The sequence below is a fragment of the Macaca fascicularis genome, chromosome 4 (assembly GCF_037993035.2).
Source record: "Macaca fascicularis isolate 582-1 chromosome 4, T2T-MFA8v1.1".
In the NCBI taxonomy this organism is placed as follows: domain Eukaryota; kingdom Metazoa; phylum Chordata; class Mammalia; order Primates; family Cercopithecidae; genus Macaca; species Macaca fascicularis.
This window is the reverse complement of record NC_088378.1, coordinates 69,341,405-69,361,093: the sequence shown is the minus strand read 5'-3', so window position 1 is coordinate 69,361,093 and position 19,689 is coordinate 69,341,405. Positions and strand designations below refer to the sequence as shown.

At 39.3% G+C, this 19,689-nt stretch overlaps 1 long non-coding RNA gene across 2 annotated transcripts in view; it reads right to left on the bottom strand.

Moving 5' to 3' along the window:
* Positions 1–19,689, bottom strand: part of LOC135970411 (uncharacterized) — a 182,296-nt gene that overhangs the window by 136,220 nt on the left and 26,387 nt on the right. The window contains exon 1 of one of the 2 annotated variants that reach the window (XR_010586086.1): positions 4,982–5,063. The exons of the other annotated variant lie outside the window; for it this stretch is intronic. This is a non-coding gene — a long non-coding RNA (uncharacterized lncRNA). Of the gene's footprint in view, positions 1–4,981; positions 5,064–19,689 lie in introns of those variants that run through there. 2 annotated transcript variants of the gene reach the window in all.

Genomic DNA, 19,689 nt, shown 5'->3' with positions numbered 1-19,689 from the left:
ACTCACTGCAAATGATACAAATATTTGACTGTCTTCTCCCGTGTAGGTGTAATGCCCTTATCCTGTCAGACCTCCACACGTGTCTTAGAGTGTCGGGAATTCGAAGCAGGACCCAAATGCCTTCCAAGGCCTTCAATAATCACAGGCTATAGCAAGGCATTTGACAAAAGTGAGAGCAAAGTGGAAGCAGGAAGCTTGACTTTCTTACATTGTCCCAGGGATGCAAGAAAAGCTCTTTGAGCCTCCTCCTAATCAATGATATACTGATGAAATATGTTATACCATGTTAGCGGCATTTCCTAAAGAAACGTTGGTTTACTACTAGAGAGTTTGCTGAACCATCAGTTCCAGAGTGCTGTCAGGTCCCAGGAAAGGCAGAGGCAAATAAAGTGTAGGGCCGGGCATGGTGGCTCATGCTTGTAATCCCAGCACTTTGAGAGGCTGAGGTGGGCAGATCATAAGGTCAGGAGTTCAAGACCAGCCTAGCCAACACAGTGAAATCCCATATCTACTTAAAATACAACAATTAGCTGGGCATGGTGGCAGGTGCCTGTAATCTCAGCTACTTGGGAGGCTGAGGCAGGGGAATCGCTTGAACCCGGGAGGCAGAGGTTGCAGCGAGTCCTTTTGGTGTCACCAAAGGAAAGAGATAAGAGAAAAGGTGTTAGTCCAGCCTGGGCAACAGAGTGAGATTCTATCTCAAGAAAAAAAAAAAAAAAAGAAGAAGAAAGAAAGTATAAAAGCAGATTGCAGATTATTCTTCATACAGTACAGCACCCTCTGTATGTATGAGCACTATCAAATACATTCTGAATTCCACTAGCTTATATTTTCCAGATTTCTTCAAGTTCTCAACATCACTTATCTTTAAAGAGGATGATGATGAAGCTCGACTCCATCCATGCACATGGATATGCCCCTCCTTGAAGGAAAAGCAGAATTATTGCTGGTCTCTTCTCCCAACTCTGAACTTCCCTCTCCAGGGAACCCAGAGGTTCCTATGCATCTGTTGAACACCCCCTCCCCAAAATCTGCATCCTATTCAAAAGCACATCGTGGTATTAGGTTTTTGTGAATATAAGTAAAGCATTATGTAATGAGAAACCAACAACAGTAATAACTCCTATCACAAAATAAACCAGCCACAGCTGCAGCCTGAAACAGATGGTGAAGAGCCACATCCAGAAATCAGAAACAGCCATTGTGCTGAATCAAGGTACCAGAGGCACACCGGGCACTCCCTCAAAAACACCCTCGGACCTCTGTGACTTGGCTGGCAGGAGGTCTGCCGCTCGGAACAACAAGAAGCACAAAATCAAAGAAAGACAGTGGTATGAGAGCCTATTTGCATCCGTTTTCCTTTCCATGTTGGCCAGCTGCACTGGGTGACATCCTCACAGGACCAACCTCTTTGCAGGTTCTGGCACCATCAGTCACTCCAGCCACCGCACACAGCACATAGTCCTGAACATCTGCAGGCTTTAGCAGAGATGTTTCCAGAGACCTGGCTTGGCCTGATGTTCCAGAGTCAGTGCTAGTGTCCATGTACCAAGGTCAGCAAGACAGGGTAGAAAATCTGCAGGGTGATGTCCCATTCAAGAGTATAGAGAGACCAGGAGTTCTCAGCAACTCCAGTCCTATCTGCCTGTGGACTTAAGATAACAATGTTAATCTCTTCTGATAGTTACGCAGGGAGGAGGAGGTTCCCTGGATCAAATACTGCCGATACGATCAATTAGGCAGGGCAAGGGCTGGAGAGGAAAGGTTGTCTCCCATTCCTCATGGGCCACCCTGCCTTTAAGGCTCCCCTGCAGACAATAAGCTGTGACTCACACAAATGCAATGGCAAAAGATGCTACTTTTCTCTTTTTATTTATTTATTTAAAATATTTAAAGGCAATTATAGAAACAGATTTATTACAGATAAATTTAGTGTCATTGAAAACTTTAGCCAAAAAAACAAAGAATTGGTTACATAACAGGCAAATAATAATATGACTGGACCCTTCGTTAACATCATATTTTAAAGTCATTTATCTTTCACTTGCTGAGCTATTGAGTAAGCAAATCACTTTGTAGGCAACTCTTTTAGTAATTAAAAAAAAAAAGGACTGTGTTAATACACAAGCAAGAAAGTGATAGGTTTCATGGTCAAGTTTGAAAATGCTGTTTGCCTGCAGAGTAACAAATGTGGGAGCAACAAGAGCACTAACTTACGCTAGCTTCCGTGGGACAAACACAGGGCAGACTAAACTGGGTGAAACAGATGTGTGTGGACCTGAGCTGGCGTATGAGGACAGATGAGAAATTACAGACCCAGACCAAAAAAAAAAGAAAGAAAGAAAGAAAAGTAGAGAAACTTTCCCATCAATAGTAGAACTGAGAATGCCTGACACAGCAAGTTTCCTTCCTCCTATTCTCCACCCAAGGGCTCTCCTGATCATTCAAATTGTGCAGACAGTTATGTGAACAATATGCTGGTCTTTGGGCCTATGAGTGATTCCCCTCCTATCAAAGAAAATGGAGCTGATAAAATAATGGCAGTAACTGTCAGTAGCACTTACTGAAATAACTTAATATGAACTAATTGGGACTGCCTATCTCTCTCTGGGGGCAAGTGTCACGATATAGTTTGAAGAGGAAAAGAAAGAGGAGGGAAGAGAAGAGAGAGAATAAGGTGAAGAAGAAAGACTGCTCTAAGTCAGCAGTAGGCTACAGCCAAGACTTTTCCAGAAAACGGAAAACTCTCCTTTAAAGTCAAATCTTTATGTGAACTGTTTCCCCAACTCTTTTCCATTCCTTTCCCTTCTCTTCCTTTTTTTCCCCCTTCCTACCTTTCCTCTTATCTCTTTCCTTTGGTAATACCAAAAGTACTTAAAGTGGCTTGAAAGTAATTCAAAAAACAAAATGTAAAGATATAAATGACGTTAGAAATTCAGAGGTGCATGTAATATGCCGTACATTACAATAGAAAGTTGAGGCCTCGGAAAATTTAGAATGCATATATGCAGGCTAAGGACCTTACAATTATGCAAATTGAACTCCACATTTCTCAGTAAAATCTTTGGTAGACAAAGTGAAAAAGAAAATCCAATTATATGGTTTTTATTGTTCATGTCAGGACTAGGAAAAATGAGAAACCAGTTCTAATCCTTGAACTGTGACTGACTATATTTTTTTGTGGTTTTATATCTGCCAAATAAGAAGTATATCTGTTCCATATTTCATAGTAACATAGGTAGTGAGAAGTAGTAACACAATTTATACAAAGAACTCATCTCATAAAATAAGCAGTAGATACTTTTCAAAGTGGTTTGGAACCAAAACAAAAACATGGCGTGGATCTTAAGTATGCATAATTAAACATGTTACCTATTCATAAAGTAAAATATCAGATTCTGCCTCATAAAATCTGGGCCTATCTGATTGTTTGTGGGATTTATTATTTGCTTTGTTTTTGTTTTGCTATAATTATTTGGTAGAGCAGGGTTGCAACTCCATCCAAAAACTCTGGTGAAGACTTAGTACTGTCAAATTACTCTACAGTGATTACGGGGCACATGTACGCATTCTGCATTTTGAGAAGACGATGAGTAGCTACAAGAGAAAATAACTGACTAACTTCAAAAGGTAGAAAAGGTCCTTTCCAGGATCTAGAACCAGAAATACAATTTGACCCAGTAATCCCATTACTGGGTGTATACCCAAAGGATTATAAGTTGTTCTACTATAAAGACACATGCACACATATGTTTATTTGCTGCACTGTTCACAACAGCAAAGACTTGGAGCCAACCCAAATGCCCATCAATGATAGACTGGATAAAGAAAATGTGGCACATATATACCATGGAATACTATGCAGCCATAAAAAAGGGTAAGTTCATGTCCTTTGCAGGCACATGGATGAAGCTGGAAACCATCATTTTCAGCAAACTAACACAAGAACAGAAAACCAAACAGCACATGTTCTCATTCATAAGTGGGAGCTGAACAATGAGAACACATGGACACAAGGAGGGAAACATCCCACACTGGGGCCTGTTCAGAGGTAGAGGGCTAGCATTAGGAGAAATACCTAATGTGGATGATGGGTTGATGGGTGCAGCAAACCACCATGGCATGTGTATACCTATGTAACAAACCTGCACGTTCTGCACATGTATCCCAAAACTTATAGTTAAAAAAAAGAAAAAAAAAATTCACACACACACACACACACACACACACACACACACACGGTCCTTTCCAGACTCCCCATCTTGGAATATTCCTAAATTTCAAGAGGAAGTTTCCTGGAGGTAGCCATTTAAAAAACAAGCAAAACACTTTTGTGGGCTCACTTCTACATCAACCCTATTCAGAAGACCAAAATTCAATGGAGAGTTAACAAATCTGAATCCTTAATATTTACTTTGCCTGAAAAACAGTTGACACATTTCACTGTTGTCAGATAGTTTATAACAAGACTAACATTATAGTGACCTATATATAAAATTATTGTTATAATTTATTATTCTATATTATTGCTTAAGTATATCACATGTAACACAGAATCTTTCACACAGGCACTTAAATATTAAAACAATGAGACGTGAAACAGGAAAAAAAGGTAAAATAGCTAGAAAGAAACAAGTTATGAATTGAAGAATGATAATTTATTAAGAAAATCAATGGGAAAAGTAGTAGATGTAATAACATAGTTGAGAAAATTGTCAGGATACAAGAGAACTATCAAAAAATTGCCAAGATTCTACACTTTAAGCAATTACCATTAAGAAAATGTAATGGGAAAGTTTTTTCCATTCAAAATTGCAATAAATACAGAAAAAAAAAAAACCCTAACCAACTACATAGCTATGCTAATCAATGGTAAATTCATTAATTCATAAATATGAATTGGCAAACAAAAATTACCAAATATTTGTAAAAAAATGAATAACAAAGAGAAGAACTAGGATAAATAAACAGAAAAACTGACCTCAGAAGAAACAGAGACAGCTCAAGGAAAGGCCAAAATAGTCATCTGATAGTCTTGAAGACATTTAATGATGTCATCTCCACTGCAAGGAAGAAGAAAAGGCTACTATAAAAGGAGCAGAGACCATGACAAAGCCATACAAAAGAAAAAATATGATTGACAGTATAAAATATGTAGAGACTAAATAGTAAATTAAATGTAGCGAAAGACCAAGTTTGTGATCTAGATATTTAAGTTCATATACTATCCCAGGACATAGAGTAAAAATGCAAAGAGATATAAATATGAACAAAAAGATGGGAAGATAGATCCAGATTGTTCCTTTCCAGTTTAAGAGAGATTCTACAAGTAATAAATAATCAAAAGAAATAGTAAAATATACTTTCACCAGGCTGAGAAAAAATCACAAGTCCTAAGAACAAAAGGGCCCTCCAAGTACAGGAAGAGATTAATGAAAAAAAAAAAAAAGATCCACATCTAGACACACACTGGAAAGTTTCAAAACTCCAGTGGTTTCCAAACAAACTAAACATATTACCTGCAAAGAATAAGAATCAAACTGACACTAGACTTCTCATCACCACAATACATGCTAGAAGAAGAAACAAGCCATCAATTTCCTAAGAGAAATTTATTTGAATCAAAATGTCTCTGCTCTGTGAAATTACCAATCAAGGGTAATTAAAAAGGCATTTTTAAACATGCAAGAACTCAGAAATATTATCACCCAAGAATTCAATATGACTATATTATCCACGGAAGTAAAAGAGAAATCCCAAAAAAGAGTTTTAAAGAGAATGTGATGAGAATCAAAAAGCAGCGGCATCTGATTATTACCCAGAAGAAGTAAAAGAAGCTGAAAATAACTAAATGAGGATCCACCGGACCTTGACCTTTGAAACTATCTATTCTCAGCTATAAGATTTTTAACACAGAGTTGCTTTTCCTTCAAAATGGGCCCAATCAAATGACTTCGTTCCTTCTGTTTTGAGGGTTTTAATTTTTAAAAGAGGTCTTTAGAGCAATAACAAAAGAGCTTAATTTTATTAAAGGAAAAAATGTAAATGACATAAACCTTAACAATTCAGAAATGATAGAAATCAGAAGTTGAAGCAGGAAAGGGAAGTGAGAGGTAGTAAAATACTCTTTATTCCTCATGGGGGATGTAATATACACTAGCACACAAGGCAGGAAAGAATGTTTAAGTGTGAATATATTGAGTAACAAAATAATGAATTTCCTTGACCAAAATGGCCAGATGAGCACATGCCTCTCTTTCCTCCCCAAAGCAATAAAACATAAAGCAAAATGAAAAGGTATAAACCTGTACTATCACAGAGAACTAACAGGAGGGAAATTATCAGAACACGAGAGATTTCGAAAAGTTTCTGAAAGAGGGAGGGAGAAGTTCTGATAATTAAAACAGAGTGAGAGGAAACTCAAACTAGATAGAATTCATGGGGAGGAAGTTGTAGTGGAAAAGGAGTTAGGGTGTACCAGGTGTGAAAACGTATGTCAGAGGGCAGGAATGAGGAAAATAGCTCAAAGGTTTTAATCTGGAAGAGTTACCCACTTCACCACATATCCCAGTCCCTACCCTTGTCCCTAGACTGACAGAGAGCCACACATCATCTCTAGGTCCTCTCCTCCAAAATTATAGGGTTCTTCGCTAAAGGAATTAAATAAACTCTCTGAGGAGAACTAGGGAAGTCAATGTGAAGTCTCCCTCATTCTGGTATTTGGGGGACATCCAGGGTCCCCACCCTGTCTATCTAAGGTAAACAAACCCCTCAATTCATGGAACTGCCAGACATCTTTTCTACACAGCCCCTCATGCCCTCAAACTTAAGTGGAAATGGATGGAATTGATGGACAAGTGAAATGCAATGGCAGAATAAAAGAAAGAGATCAAAACAAGCTCTTGAAAAACTGATTCCAGGGACACAGAAGATCCAAACAATCAATGATGACTTAAAAAGAATCTTAAGTATTCACAAATCACTAGTGTTTTATTGAAGTATAAAATACATACAGAAACATGAACAGATCATAAGTGTATAGCTCAATGTAACATCAAAAAGTAACTACCACCTATATCACTCAGATTAAAAACAAAACAAAAATCTAACCAGCATACCAGAAGCCCCCTCCACGCCCCCTCCATTCAGGCACGACTCCCTCTCTCCTCCCCAAAGGAACCTGACTCCTAACACCATAAATTTGTTTCGTCTCTGAGTTTTATATAAATGGAGGGTGTGATAAGTAGGTTTCTGCCTTCTTTCCCTTCACATTGTGTTCATGAGATTCATCCATACCAGTTATGTGTAGCTGCTGTTCTTTCATTCCTACTTCAGCATAGCAATCCATTGTAGAAATAAGCCGTAATTGCTTTATTCTCTGTTGCTGGTCATTTGGTGATTTCCAGTTTTAGTCTTTTACAAATAGTGCTATTGTAAACAATTTTTACATGTGGTTTGGTTCACATATGACACATTTCTGTTGGATATAGAAATAGAAATGGAATTGCTAGGTCACAGGGTGTGCTAAATTCAACTTTAATAGATAATAGCAATCAGTATTCCAAAATGGTTGTACCAATTTACACACCCACTAGCAACATATGAGAGTTCTAGTTGCTCTTACATCCTTCTCAATCCTTGGTAAAATCAGTTGTTGTTGTTGTTGTTGTTGTTGTTTAATTTAGCCATTCTTGTGGTTGTATGATGGAAGCTTTATGTATTTCCTGATCACTAATGAGGTTAAGCACATTTTATATATGTATTGGATGTTCAGATATTAGATATACTTACTGGACGTCTTATGCGATGGCTATTCTTTTGTCTTGCCCATTTTTATTGTGTTGACTTTTTATTACTGAGAGGTGTGTGTGTGTGTGTGTGTGTGTGTGTGTGTGTGTGTGTGTAGAAAGAGAGAAGTTTTATATGTTCTAGATAGGAGCTCTTCATTAATTATATGTATTGCAAATATTTTCTCCCACTGTATAGAAATACAGGATAAATATCAGACAATAGAAAGGGAAAGAAGCTGGAAGATATTTGATATGCAAAGTTCTATGCCTCACGACATGAAAGAAACAGCTCTCAGAAAAGGTTTCCCACCCTCTTTGTGCCTTAAGAGAATCTTTGTGGGCACCTGAGGAGAGCCTCCTGTAAAGCACTGAATCATGTTGGGCCATCAGAATAAGTTCCCCATAGAATAAGCCCCAATCTTGGCAGAGAGGGCCCTCCCGGCATCCCCTCAGCATGAAAGGTGGGTGAAGGCTGCTGCCTATCCTCACTGGAGACTCAGGCTTGGGTTATCACACGCTTATGGAATGCAGAGTAGAACGACAGGGTCCTCAGTTGGAAGCATCATCCTCAATTATTCTCTTACCCTCACTCTCCACATTTAATCCATGAACAAACCCCACGGACTCTACTTCCAAAACATGCTACTAACATGTCCCCTTCTCCTATTCCAGTGCTGCCACTTTAATCAAGCCACCACATCACCGATCCTGAGTCCTACACAGCCCCATCCACTTCCTTCCCCTCTAGCCCCTCTACAATCCCTTCTCCACATAACAGTCAAGTGGCCATTTTAAAATGGAAATCAACTTGTCAGTTTCCTATTCCAGTGGCTTCCACTGTTCTCAGAATAAGATCCAGCCTGTGCTTCAAACCCCTCCTTGATTCAGTTCCTATTCCTCTACCTCATCTCCCTATGTCTTCTCACCTCGTCCATCAGTCCTCACTTACCTGGCCCTCTTTCTGTCCTTGGATATGAAAATCTTGGTTCTAACTTGGAACCTCTGCACTCACTGCTTCTCCCCCTTGTTATTGACTCCTTCTTGTCCCTTTCTTAGAGAGGCTTTCCTGATCATTCAGTCTGAAGGAGCTACCTAGTTCCTCTCTATCACAAAACCCTACTTTTGTGTAACCTACTGGTTTTGTCATGTTGCTGTCGTTTATTTGCTTGCTGATTGTTGAGGCACACACTCAAGTGCCTCTGTGAGGGCAGGACAATATGTGTCTCCTCATCTTGTACCCAGCACCTAGCACAACGCCTATGTAGAGAAGGAGCTCAATAAATGTCTGTTGAATGGAAGAATGAATGTTCAATTGTTGCTGTCCCTGTGAGACCCCATTTGGGATCTATTGTACTCTAAGTACTTGAAGAAACACATTGTCTATATGAGGGGTTGGATTTAGTAGACTTTCAGGTATTATAAATTAAAATTAGCAATTATCATGTTGCTTTGCTAATTTTGACCCCAAAAGAAGCTTTTAAAATAATTCTTAGCTATCTTTTCAAATTTGGATGTTGGGAGAGTACCTTGCTTTTCCTAGGCAAGGATGGAATCAAACTTGGCTTCACCTGGTTTGCAGTTACAGATAGTAACTCCCCACAATTCTATTTGGGAGAGCACTCTCAGCTCATTGAATTCAGGCAGTTTCACCAAGGATTTGAAGAAATCCTTACTCCCACAGGACTTTCTTAGCTCCTAAATTTTATCCTTTGCTTTTGTGTAAGGGAGACTAAACATTACACATATTGAGAATTAGAATAAGTCCCAAGAAAGAAATAGACAAGAAATCTAATTGCAGAGTAGGCTTCAATGAAGACAAGCTAATTATTAAATAAATAACATGGCTTGCTGGCCTCTTGGTTAAAAATATTTGTGTAATTCACCCATAGATTTAGTTCTAACAATAATATCTAGCAGCTACCATATATCAACAATGTATTATGTGTCGTGCAGTGGGTTAATTCTTACCTAGTTAAAGGTAGAATAAATTGATCTTATCAGGGCACTAGATTAAGCCTGGAAGAATTGAGTTCTTATTATATGGGATAGATAATTCAAAAGTTGGCGCCCTTGTATGAACTAAAATCAGAATGACTAGTTTCTCCTTGTCCCTGCTAAAATTACAGTGCCATGAAATTGACTGTTGGAAAGTCCTGAAATTCCAAGGAACCCCAGGAGACACAAAGTTGAATGTAAGATACAATGCCTGCCTTCAAGTTGTTCACCATCCTGAGTGGGAAAGACAATTAGGTAAAACCAATCCAGAATGCCAAGGACTATAAAAGGAATAAGAACAAAGGAGGAAGCAGGGGCTTCTCCGAGGAAGTGATGTCTAACCTGAGTTCCTGAAGGAGGAATAGGAGTCTGGAAGGAGCACTCCCCCGACCCCGGCAGAAGGGCCAGCACATGGCAAGGACTAGTATGAGAAAGGGCACCATTCATTAGGGGAAGTGAAAGCAATTCAGTATTGGCCAGGAAGCAGAGTGTGTGCGGACAGGGTAAGATGTGATGCTGAGAAGTAAACAGAGTCCAGGAAACAGAGTCCATGAAAACTTTGTAAGCCATGCTAAGCAGTTTGGAAATCATCACATGAGTCATAGTGATTCACTGAAGAATTTAAAGCCAGGGAGTGATTGATCAGATTTGTGTTCAGAGAAATCACTTTCAAGGGGTGGGACTGGAGCCAGGAGTGGGTAGTGGTTGCAAGATCATGGTGATGGTATCATTGGCCAAATTAGAAGCAATGGGAATGAAGGAAGTAGTACAAGAAAATAGGAGAAGAGGGAAGTAAGCAGAAAGTAAGAATGACTCCCAGGTTTCCAGATGACTATCCTGGAAGAAAAGATTACACTTTTCAATATATGATCAAGGATGTTTGCAGATCAGGAACAATGTGTTCGTTTGTCTTTCAAGACTCTGAATTCTACAGATCCACCATTACAGTGCTACTAATACCATCAGGGACCCAACCATAGTTAAGAGGAAGCTCTAAACTCCAGTTTCATGCACTGGGGAAATCCGTTTCATCTGAGGAGGAAGAGGACTTGAAAGGAAGTTAACCAGAGGCACCAACTGATTACAGTCTAGGCAGAGAACTAGGGAGAGGAAAATTAGATGTTGGTCAATCTAAAGAATAGACCTTTCTGGCAAGGAAGCAAAGGGAAAATCAAGTAGAAGAATAGAATGATTTGTGTTAATGGGATGTCACTGAACAAGCACTTTCCAAGGGGAGATGAGTTCACAGCAGAACTGGATTGCATCCCATTTGATAGAATGTGCTGATTTGCTGAGAAGGTTGTTATGCAAAGGTGTGAAGAGGGCAGCATTAGAACCTAGGCCGTGTACTTAATAAGCTGGCTCAGAAATGTTTCAGTTGTCTTCAGAACTGCTTCCTGTTTGTCGTAAGGGAATTGGGATGGGGGTTGGGGGAGACAACGTCAGAGATCCTCTTTAACCAACTTACAGAGCTCACCCAAGTCCTCTGTGGAAGGCTGCAGCTCTTGTTTACGTGGTTGTTTTACAGACTGAGATATAACAAAGGCCAGAAATGTTGAACTAATTCTGAAGCAGTCAACCACCACAAGAGGTTTATACAGGTAGAGTACTAAGGAAACTCACCAAGAAACAGACAAACACCACTGTTGACAAGCCTTCTGTCTTGAAGCCTAATGTTTTCTCCTGGGGAAACAAGATAGACCAAGAGAAGCCACAAGGCCCCTTTTTGTCTAGAAGTGGTGCCCTGAGGTCTAGAGAAGTTCTTCAGTTGGGCTTTAAAAGTCCCCACAGATCCAAAGTATTCTTGGGGGTCCTCAAGTTCTCTACAATTTTTCAATTTTGTGTTTCCACTTCAATAATTGTGAAAATTAACATAATCATATTTTGGAGTGTCTTTATGATTCCTTCAAATCCAGGCCTGCCCTGTAATGCCAATGCTATCTTTTTTTTCTAGCTTACGGTCACATTGGTGGCAAGTAGTGCTTTGTTGTCATGGACTAATGGGTGTTGGAGGAGGAGGAGAGACAGAAAAAGTATGCAATAGAAGTAATTTTCCAAGCGAAGTACTACTAAGTACTCCAGTAATGCTAGTGTACTAAGGTAATGTCAGGGTGTGTCAGTAGCTAAGTAGGTAATACTTAGAATGCTAAAGTAATTTTAAGGTAATAAGATGGCAGTCAGGAAGAAAGGGCTACATCCTGCTTTAATAAATGTCAAGACATGTCATCTTAGTCAGAAAAGCCCCAGGGGAGAACTCAGGGGACACACAGGCAAGGCAAGCAGGAGAAAAGGCTGTGAACACAGCCAAGTGGCTACCTTAAAGCATCAGAGATTAGAGTAAAAAGGGGTGGAGGAAACTCTAGGTCAGGATGGGACAAAAGAACCAGAAAGGAAAGTGCTTGGGAGACCTTAAGTATGTGGGAAGAACTTTGTCTTAAAAAGGGTCCTTCACAAAGGTAGTGTTTACCTCTGATTCTTTTCTTCTCCTCAGCCTCTTCCGTGTTAGTGGTTTTGTTGTGCTGTGCATTCAAGAATACCAAGGCTTGAGCTGTAATTTGTTAGTATAAATTCTTAAGGCCAGAGTGACCTTTTTTAGACTAGAACACTGTTGCACTTTTTCACATTCTTCTACTTGTGTAACATGGACAAGCACACAGCTAAATGGCATTTGCAGGCCAACACTAAATTCATTCACTTACTCGACAAACATTGGCTGAGTACTGATTCCGTGGTAGACATTAGGATACAGTAAAGAACAGAAGTAGCCCAGTCCCTGCCCACGTGCAGCTTTCTACAGAGTAGTAATCTAGGGAAGGGCCAACATTGCCGGGCCATGCTAAAGGTGTCAAAGCTCCTCCCCACTCTGACACTGCCCTTATTTTTCCAATAAAAATAATAAAATAAATGTCAATTACTCATAAATCAACAGCACCAGAGGTTATTTTGATGTTCTCTGGTACCTTCCTATTCAGAGTAGCTCACATTCCGGCACCTGCAGCATCACCAGCAGCTTCTCAGAAATGCAGAGTCCAGGTCCCACCTCAGACCTGCTGAGTCAGAACCTGCATTGTTACCCAAGTGACCCTTATGCACATCAGCGTTTGAAAAGCCCTTTTCTCTTAACATGTTTTGAGAGAAATGGCTGCCTTTTTACCCATGAGGATAAATCTGCAAATATTCTATATGGGTTATGTGGAAACTATCATTTAGATGTGATTATAGTTTCTCTGGATGTGCACTATTTCAATGGATCTTGGGCCAGCCAAGAAAAGTGTGTCTGTTTAATAGTCTAAAAATAAATTTTCAAAGTTCCCTTTAGAACTTCTGCATTTCTCATACTTAGTTTTTAACTTTTACTTCCAAATGGTCTACTGAAGGAAAACAAAAGTCTTGATTGCCTCGACTTTTCTAGAAAAAATTACGAAACTTTTAACCTTGGAACTCATTTATTTAGAATATTCATTAAGATTTTTAAAAATAATCAAAAATCTGATTATATACCAATAGAGCCTCACAGTTGAAATCTTTAAAAATTAAGAATGTTAACTATCACAAAAGTTTTCTGCCAGTTATAGTAAGGATATGTGTTCTTTATTGTCAACTACAAAGATAACCTAGATAACATTAAAATTAATGTTTTATATTTATATATGCACATCTGTATGTCTGGGTGTGTGGGTGAAAGGAGAGAGAGAGGGGGAAACTTCACAAAACAATATTAAATAAAACTATTTCTGGACCTCCTTATTGAACACTCAAACAACAAGGAAAGTCAGAATTGTTTGGAAAAAACTTTATCAGTTCTAATCCCTTCACACTTCTCTATTCCACTCTCCTGCTTCAGAGCTTTTCCTCTGCAGTTTTAATCACCTGCAATGCTTTCTCTCCTCCTTACAAACTATCTTCATCGCCAATCATCCTGGGTGCCTTTTACTTCTTTCTTTCCTGGGCTTCTACTACTGACACTCCCCTACGGCATCACACTATTAACTGACACTTCAAAATGCCTTATATTTTTTACTGCTAAGATTTTAAGCTCTGCAAGGCAGAACTTAAACTATAGATATATAAGAAAATTCCAAGCACATAATAGCTACTCAATAAATACTCATCAGTTGATTAGTCAACTATATAAAACTATACTTGAATTGAATGAACAAGGGTAAGAAAGCCTTCATGTTACTTAATTTAAATGAAGCTGAATATAATTAGAATTAATAAGATTGGCAATAGACACCTGGCCTAAGATCAAGAGATTTGGGGTTTTCACAGTATTTGGTTACTCTTTTTTTGTTCAGTTTCCCCTTCCAGTTCGCCAAAAAACAAACAAAAAAAATTATAAAAGGTTCTTTTCAGAATGTTTCTGTACCCACAAATTTTATCAGTATTAGTAACAACCTGATGAGCACAATCAGATGGGAGCTATAAATAAAAGGAACCGTCTAATAAGAATTCACAGGCACGTGTCTATCATCTAAGAAGACATAGCTCAACTTGAAACCCTGTCTACACATGACTCCATGGCTGACCCCAAAAAGCCCAAAATTAATTTAGAAATTTCCCATCCTCTGTCCTTTTTGATATTTTATAAATATGATGCTAAATCTTTAAAATCCACTAAAGTCCCATCTCTTCCATGAATCTTTCTTCTACGGAAAATCACCACTCCTCTCGTCTGTAAACTGCAATTAAACTGAGATTTCAAACCACCTCAAAGGGTATTCGTTCTCATAAATGCTTTGTGTTCATGTCTTATCTCTCCAGCTAGATTTAAAACCGTTGCTATAGCTATACAAGGCTAGGTTCACAGACACACAGAGAAGTTTGCTAATCAAGCAGAACAATTTTAGTTACAGTTCAAGCAAGATGATCTTTGCTCAAGGGTAGTCAGATAGGAAGTTTTAGCACTGAATTAAATTCCTAAATAAGAAAGGTAGAAGATTAGGAAATGCTGAATGCAAATAATGAATGATTTTGTATCTCAAAAATGTTTGGGTCCATAGATTTTTCTGAAACTCATGGGACATCAATTTTAAATGCATATGCTTCTGAATATGCCATCTTCTGGGTTGAAACATCAGCTCATAAGAAGGCGCATGGTCTCTACTTATAGACTAGACTCAGAGAGTCTAATAAATTCAATTCAGAGTTATTCTTTTCCAAAATCAAATGCCAAATCTTCTAACACTGGCCAGTCATCATAAAACAGTCTATCAAACATAACGGAAAATTTTTTAAAGTTCCTGGAATAAATGTCACTCTGACTGTGTTTTTTTTCTTATTCAATGGGAAAACAGCACAAGACTCAATTTTATTAGAAAACTGTAACATTCCAAATTTCATCATAGTCAACTCATTCTTAGCACCCAGACCCAGTCCCATGCACCTCACCCTACCACCCTCGCTCCCCAGTTCCCACTGATAGGCAAGAAAAAAAAAAAAAGAGGAAAAAAAAGAACTTCACCCAAGTTCTGCTGACGTCAATAGGGTGTTTGCGTGCAAAGCCTTGTGGATGGATTGAAGACAGTGTGTTGTAACTTTTCTTAAGGCCCCAATTATTCAAAGAAACCTCACTTTTAAAGAGAAGTATCAAAAATCCAGAACTCTCTTTCAAGGAAAAAGCAGCAAGTAAATCTTAAAATAATTAATAATGGATAATGCCCTAAACCTCATAGTAATAACAAACGGTGATCATACATCCTCAGGGGGAAAAAATGCAAAGGAAAAAAAGTGTAACTAAGAAGAGAATCATAAGTATCCACAATTGCTTATATTTGAGGCTTTTTGTTCTTTGTTTCTTAAATATTTCCGGTTATGTCAAATACCATCTGCAAATGTAAGTTCTCAGAGTTTTCTGACTATGGTACTGAACATTCAGACACTGCAAATAGCCATTTGCTCAAGATAATAATTAATATTTATTCAGAAATAATAAATGTGAGATGCTGGACTTTGTGCTACACAGTGGGGAACAGTGAGTAGCTAAAAAAAAAAAACTAAATTGAAGAGAGAGGTTCTTGCTCTCAAACATTTACAATCGAGTTAGAATAACAGGTATAATGTATTCTGCCTTATTTTCACATACATTTGCTACATGTCTGATACATATATGAAATAATGGAATAAAGCTTTAAACAGCAATCAATCAATAAAAGCAATGCAGTTCCATGTGTACTGGATGGGTGTGGCCAATCCAAGTGCATCCTAAGAATTGTGAGCAGAGATGAGTACGTATCTGGGGCAAGGGTGATTTGCCCCCAAGGAAATATTTTTTTGGCCAATTCTTAAGCCTGTTTATTTCCTGCACTATACCTCATCATAAGACGGCAGACTGGAAAAATATCTCCACGACTTGGAACTGTTCTTGTTTACAAAGCTGTGTCAACTATAAGTTCAAAATAAGGGCAGACTTCTTTTTCAATTTCTATATGAAAAGAAATCCTTTCATTCCAGGAAAGATAGCATTACCCAAATGAATCACGAAATTGTTCCTTTGACACACTTCAGATTTGTGGTTGTTAGAAACAACTCTCAAATAGAAAACACTGTCTAATTGTCAGTAGCTTGTTCCTCTGAGTCTTTTATTAGGGTTGGTACAGACCAGCTGACAAGTTATTTCAATTCATTTCAGTTCTATAAACCATCTGTAAAGAGCTGTTCTCAGGGCTGAAATGATACAAAAAAGGAAGAACAAAGAGTTGTTACCCCATCTCTCCAGTGGACTCACTCGCACAGAATGATGTTAATAACCCCACAGCAGCAGGGACAGAAACACGGCCAGTCTGGTTATATTAACCTTTATAGCTTGCTTTTCTTCATGCGTGAAAATTCCATTAGTGGAGCTAAGTATTTTATTCAGCATTTGAATTTTACTACTTTTGTCTTAAAGGGCAAACCCACCTATATAGGCATGATTTTTTTCTTTGAAGCACTTTATCTAGAACTCTCATAAGACACTTACATTCTCTACCCCGCCTGACAGTTGTTTCAGGTAAGTGGTATGTTTGCATGTTCAGATGCCTCCCACTGAGTAAGTAACTCATTAAAGGGTTAACCACTCACTGCCTGGCACCGTGAATGAATGAATCAATGGAGAATAGATTCTATGCTCTCTGGGGGCAGAGTGCATATCTAATTATTTCTCGTATCCCCCAAAATACACAATAGGGTTTCAGTAAATAGGCATTATAACACTGAATGAAATCACCTCATCTTAGAGTCAGTGCAGCCATATGCAGATATCCTTTCTGCAGCATCTATTGTGGGTGAACACTCAACATCTCTTGGAATGCTTCCAGTGACAGTGCTCAGTACTTCTGCTACAATTTCAACCCTTAGGTTAACATGACAAACAAAAAAGAATTAATTGTATCTTTATCTAAATAGAGTGCTGTTCAAGTAAATTAAAAGACATTAAGTATTCTTGCCTTTTTTTTTTTTTTTTTTTTTTTTTGAGACAGAGTCTTGCTCTGTTGCCCAGGCTGGAGTGCAGTAGTGCAATCTCAACTCACTACAACCTCCACCTCCTGGGTTCAAGCAATTTTCCTGCCTCAGCCTCCCAAGTAGCTGGGATTACAGGCACACACCAGCAGGACCAGCTAATTTCTTGTATTTTCAGTAGAGACAGGGTTTCACCATGTTGGCCAGTCTGGTCTTGAACTCCTGACCTCAAGTGATTTGCCCGCCTCGGCTTCCCAAAGTGCTGGGATTACAGGTGTGAGCCACTGTGCCTGGCCTATCCTTGCCTTTCTAAAGGTTGCATTTTCTGGCAGAGTATCATTGCTGAGCCCAACTCAATGTCCCCAGGTGTCTGTTTGTAAGAGTTGATCACCTGTGACAGTGTGCTTCACAACACAGATTTGACTTCCACCGCAGACTGTCCAAAATTTCAATTGTCGGTACCCCAGAATCACCTATGATGAGCCTTGTAAAAATACGAATGCCAGATTCTGCTTCTGACTCACTGCATCAAAGTGTCTGGGGATGCGGTCTGGGTATACAATTTATCCAACTAGGGTTGGAAAATGCTGAGTTAAGGACATTTTTACTTTAAAGCTCAAGAAAGAGAGATATTTTTGTACCAGAAATCCTTCAGTCTTGAGTGAGAGAATCAAGGGCATGGAGGGGAAGAAAGATGTGGAGACATTTCCTTGTCCAGCTCCACAGACCGTTTGGGCTTCTACGAGGGAAGCAATCAGTGAGAGTTGAGAGGGCCAGTGAATCTGCAGGCCATACAGCTCCAGGGCTAGAAGGGCAGCAAGCATGGTGATGCAGCAAGCATGGTGATGAACAACCACAGCCACCAGACACCCTCAAGCAACAAGAAGAGCCAGGGTGGGAGAATCAGAATGGGCCAGAGGTCACAAGGTGGCTGTGGTTAACAGACTTACTTGAGCACATGGCAGACACCCTGCTGGGGACTTCCAGACTAATTCAAGAAGAGGACTCTGCAGGGAAATTCATTCACTCATTAGAACACTACAAGGAAATTCATTCATTCATTTAATATGTACTTATTGAACACCTACTCTCAGCCAGGCTCTCTTAGAAGTTCCAAGATTACAGGAGAGGATGGGAATACATGTAGAATCTCAGGAAACCTGAGTTCTTCGTGCTCATGTGACTCACAAGGCTCCAACTAGCAAAGTCCCGAGGCGTTAGGAATAGAATTTGAATACATAATGTGGGATTAGGTATACACAGAGAGACAAGGGTGAGTATCTCCTTTTCTGACTTTTACTTGAAGAAAAGAAAAATCACTTTTTGGAGACAGAGAAAGATATACATAGAGATAGAGATAGACACAAACAAAAAAGGTAGATAGACCTTAATGTGTGTAGGTGTATATACACATATGTGTGTGTGTATATATACGGTTGATGCAAAATTAATTGCGGTTTTGCCATTCAAAGTAATGGCAAAGGCTGTGCAATTACTTTTGCACCAACCTAATATATACACCTACACACATTTTTCAAGGCATAATCCCATGCATGCACTGAGAGTTTCTTGGGATACCAGGCGTCTCTTATTCACCGAGTTGAACTTGTCTCATCCCACTTTACCCTGGAGCCCTCAGAAGGATTGCAAGTAGAGTGGAGCCTCGCCTTTGTTCTGGCTGCAGCTGTCTCTGCCTGGATGAGCTCTCTAAGAGCCCAGGGTAACGGTCTTGACCGTGACTGCTTACCGAGAGACTATGAAAGGATAAACAGGCAGCCACATGAAGGCAATGCTCTTTAATTACGTGGTCCCACCATGGAAGGAAGGCCGGCAGACAGGCAGACACATTCCAATTACACTAATACACCTTGTAAACATCAAATATTTTTATTCTGAGATTAAAGAGAGCCTGTATCCTCACAACACTCCTGAGACCGTGCATCTCAGGGCTGCCAGTGCTGCTGGTGAAACAGGATTTCCTTTGATTAAAATAGACTTTCATATAAATAACAGCCTTAAGTCTAGAGGTGGTCAAATGTAACTTCCACTGCAGACTGTCCACAATCTCAACTGTAGTTCTTAAAAGTCTTTCAGAAAGGACAGGGTTCATGTTCTCAGAGGAAACTGATTAACTTAGCCTCGTTTTCTTCTAGTTTTTACCCTACCTATACAGAGTCAGCAGTCAATTGGTTCCCTTGGTTAAGGCTTGGTGGCAGCGGGCCTTGAGACTTAAATCTGGTTGTTGTGTGGGTCACTTGCCTTCACTTGGTGTCAGCTCTTCCTGAGCCACAGACTGAGATGTAACTAACCCAGATGAATTTTTATCCAGGTCAGCGGGGGAACAGTGACCTGAATGAGTTGTCTGGGTACCTCACCACTGGTTCTAAGCTAATCTGCAAAGAAAAAGTGATGAAATTCAGCAAAACCATGCATATGCCTTTCTGATAGTGAGCCTTTTCATCTG